Source organism: Xiphophorus hellerii, chromosome 8 (genome assembly GCF_003331165.1).
Source record: "Xiphophorus hellerii strain 12219 chromosome 8, Xiphophorus_hellerii-4.1, whole genome shotgun sequence".
Classification (NCBI taxonomy): Eukaryota; Metazoa; Chordata; class Actinopteri; order Cyprinodontiformes; family Poeciliidae; genus Xiphophorus; species Xiphophorus hellerii.
In genome coordinates, this window is record NC_045679.1 from 22,143,100 (window position 1) to 22,147,365 (window position 4,266).

General features: G+C 42.7%; 1 long non-coding RNA gene across 1 annotated transcript; it reads right to left on the bottom strand.

The window, feature by feature from the left end:
- Nucleotides 1–1,859: 1,859 nt before the first annotated feature.
- Nucleotides 1,860–2,554, bottom strand: LOC116724783 (uncharacterized). The gene is made up of 3 exons (XR_004340275.1): nucleotides 2,380–2,554; nucleotides 2,069–2,275; nucleotides 1,860–2,002 (listed from the first exon to the last, which is right to left on the bottom strand). It is a non-coding gene; the product is annotated as an uncharacterized LOC116724783 (long non-coding RNA).
- Nucleotides 2,555–4,266: the final 1,712 nt, after the last annotated feature.

The following is a 4,266-nucleotide window of genomic DNA, read 5'->3' on the forward strand; positions in this document are numbered from 1 at the left end:
TTTGTTGTTGTTTTTCCCCCCAAACTTATTAACTTGTCTCACTGGCCACTTTGACCAGCAAGTGACAAACTATGACCTCATTCCACCAACAATGCTGAGTCGGGCTGAAACCACGACATCAGAAGATTGCTGGTCATTGATTGGCGAGGCCAGGCCAGTGGCTAATGAAGTCCCACTCGTCTTCCCCAAAAATCTGGTCAATCAAAGATGACTCGCGATGAACAAGGAGCCAGGTTGGTTTGGATAACTTCATGTCCCTAATAAAATAAATGATCATTTTCTGTTTTATATCTGAAACAGAAAAAAAAACAGAACACTGTAATGATACAAGTGTATTCGCAGTGGTGTCACAGCACTGTACATACAATAATAGTCTCACAGTGTTCCAAAAATGTTTTATGAAAATTTGAGTCTGAAGCAGCTAACTGTGATAAGACTACATATGGTTCTCATTTTTTAGGGATTCTGAAAGCCTCAGACTCTCACTGCAGTAGGGTTGAGTTATTTTTGTAAATTATTTTCCTATTAAAAACAAAGCAAGCCTGTGCAAAAACCAATATGTTACTGGAAGCAAATGACTCCCCGAACACACATGAACCTGTCAATCAACAAACGGGTCCTCCATTTGTCATTCTCCACATGATTTAACAGGAAACTAACGCACTGGAGAGGAATGGGAATGAATATCATTTGCCTTTGACAGCATCATGAAATATTCAGATGAGTGGACAGGCACTGAAATGACTAGAAATGATACTTCTGGATCGGCAGGGCACACGCTAATGAATAGGTGTGCTGTTTCACGCTAGCAGTAACAGAATGGTGTCATATGGGACAGTTAATTTCTAAATTATGTAAATCACCAAATTGCTTATTAATAATAAGTCTACCAATTCAAATAATGCGGTTATCCATCTAAACCCCCCCACACCCTTTTTCTTGCAGGAGTATTAATTAGGTAATCGGTCAGTCATGCGGAGTACACCCTGGAAAGATAGGCAGTCCTTCACAGGGCAACTCTACCAAACCCCATGTCTTAAAATAGCTTTCAATGTGAAATCTTCTGATGCTGTACAAGACTATTACATCGTAGAATTAACGGAAATCTACAAAAACACTACCACGTGAAGTATTTCGAAAACGTTGTCAGCATACATGTACGTAACTGAATCTCACTTATCAACAAGTCATATCAAAAGAGAGAGAGAGAGATGATGTTAACATTTGCCTAGCATGTCAGCTGCTCCACATGACATCTTAAAACAGCAACAACACAAGAGCTTGTTGAGGTTTATTCTAAAGTAACGTTAGTGGAATAATGAGTCGTGTGTCTTTTTATTCAGTGCATGTAAACATTTTTTTTTTTTTTGCACGTGGCAATAATTTATATAGGCTGTCATGAACATGAAAGAGTCTTTATGACCGGCCATGAAGTGTCATTTGGTAAATAATTGCACTTTTAATGCAAAGCTGACAGTTTTAATAGACTTTTAATGCATGTCCTAATGCACTTTTAATGCATCTTTTAGTGCACCTTTGCATTAAAAGTGTTATTATGTCATGAAGAGTCATTCATGTTCATAACAGGTGTTATGTCATGTTTATGACAGTCTCATGTCAGACTTATGCACACCCTTAAAAATAAAGTGTTACCATTTGGATCAATGCACTTTCTTTTATAACCCGCCTGCAATATTAAAACTAATTTTAAAAAAAGCTTGTCCTATAGACCAGATCAAGTCGATTGCCTGATAATCTCTAGTTCCACAAACAAGATTGCCAATTGCTGCCTTACAGTCCTGGACTGTTTATAAAAGAAATTCCGTCTATCAGAGTGCATGCAAAATGCAAAATGTGACATGATCGACTCTAATCTTTTGACCCACATGCAGACTCAACAAGTCCAAGTCTAGTAAAAGGGATTTATTAACAAAAGATCAAACACAATGACAGGTCCACGTAGCGTCTCTGGATAATGGAAGTGATCCACAAATGGCGGCACCTGGAACAGAGCTGTGTTATTGGTGGTCAGAGGTGAGTTGATCTAGATGCAATAGGAACTGCTTACTCGTATGACGGTTCTGGTGAACTGTGGGGGGAAGGTTGTCCTGAAACCCGTGTGGAGTTTGGTGAAGGTAATGTGAGCCAAAGGTCCAGAAGGCGTTAAATGATGGCTGGGAATGGGCAGAGCAGGCAGGCAGATTCTTCGCAGGTGAGAGACTTGGAAGGTGAAAACAGATGGACAACTCCTTCTAGGAAATCTCCTTGATGAAACCTGAAGACAGCAACACAAGGATATGAAACTCTGATAGCAAAGCTCGAGAGACTAAACATAAGCTAAAACTAGCAGACAACGAGAGCGAGAGCCAGAGAGACTACCGGTAGCGTTAATCCTCCAGCACTGATTGAAGAATCTGCAGCTCCTTTATTCCCAACCCCTGATGAGGCTGATGATCTCCACCTGTGTTGACTGCCCTGGCTCCTCACCAAGATCCTCGCTAGAGAAGATGCGTTACTCACACACACACACCCACACACACATGCACACGGGTTCCTGACAAAATGTCTTATTTAGTTACAGGAAACACCGCACACATAGTGGCCCAAGCATTGATTCCTTCCTTCCTCAAATAGGCGTACAGCTTAGAAACAAATCTCAAACAGTTGTGTGTCAGAAATTTCCACATTGGAGGATCACATTTTACTGGCTTTCATAAAGATTCGGCTATAGCCACCTGTGGAGTGGATGGCAGTGTTACCGTTTGGCTCTGGAAGTGAAAGCACGACGAGTTGTGTTAATGAAACAACACATTCTCCATTACTACAACACCCAACCGTATTCTGCTTTTCTCACCACAACAAGTCTTGTCTTGTGCGTCATAATACAATATTTATAGATAGTTTCGCTGCATCCTCTTGTGGAGAGAGAGATTTTTAAATCCGACTCAGATGAGAGTTGGAGGACGGTGTGCTGTTGTCGCCGTCCTGAGTTTCCACATCCACGGCTTTAGAAGCTAAAAGTGCAGACAACCCCTAAACTGAGCAGCAGAAGTGCATCACGTTGGTGAATAATTTACCCCGGCCCTGTTTATCTCCATTGAATGCCGTCAAGAGGGGGACAAAAACAAAAAAACATGCTTGCTGAGTCATGGAGAAATAACTAACGCTGGGACTCGGGGCCTGTCCTTGGATGTTGTTTGTTTGGGTCCTGCGCCACGCGGGCCTCCGTGACCCTGTCTCTCTGCGGGGGGGTTTGGGGGCAACAAAGTGTTTCGGAGAAGCCCGGCCGCTTCAAAGCCGATACTTAACGCAATCCTGAAAATAGAACAGAGCGACTGCGTGTGAGTGAAAGGGAGGGAGAAAAGTGCAGGACCATATGCTCTTCCTTCTGGATGCGAAACAAGACGATCTAATTAAACCGAGTGCCGGGTTTGACAACGGTGGGACGAGGCCTCTCCTGCAGAAACACGCTTTCGAAGCGAGGCCGCTGGCTGTTCGTCGTCGTTTCGCTTCGGTGTCAAAATGTCTTTCTCACAACCACCACACAGTTTAGGTGCTGATCCACCTGAACACAAGTACAGAGTCCGGGTTCCTCATGCTAATGTGGAACATTTGACTATTTCTGATTTGAAACTTTGCCCGCTTTCATGTGCTGAGACATTTGAGGTCTTTCACCCCCTGAGACTCCCATCATCTGAGGAACCGAATTCAGCTGCGTCCCATATGTTGCCGTCCCCGATGACAAAGGCGGAGGGGAACAAAGCTTGATGAGTTTCAGCATGTTAATGATCTCTGCTGACACTTTGCATAAATATATATTTTTTCTAAATCTGAACCCCGTCTCATTTGGTATTTACCTGAGCGTCTGCGGGGAAAACATCGCCGACTGCGGCGTATTTACACATCAAACATCCCATCCCGATCGCTTCTACATCGCTGCTTTACTTTCTTTTCTTTCCCTGCAGTCCTCTCCCATCTGCTATTTTACCAGCACAATATTTCACCGCGTTTTTGCGCTTCTTTATTTTTGCTCCTCTTAAAACCTCCACTTGGAAGGTTCGGGACGGATGAAATCGTGCTAATCTCCTAATAATCATATTAAAATTAGATCGTAATATTCAACTGTGTTTTAATGTCCTCGAAAGTTTTAATTAAACTAGAGCCAGCGGCGGAAAGGAAACTCCTGGGGGAAATTAAGGATGTTTTCAAGTGAAATTCTGCCTTGTCGTGATCCAGTCATGGAAAATCCCACCATCATTATCAGCA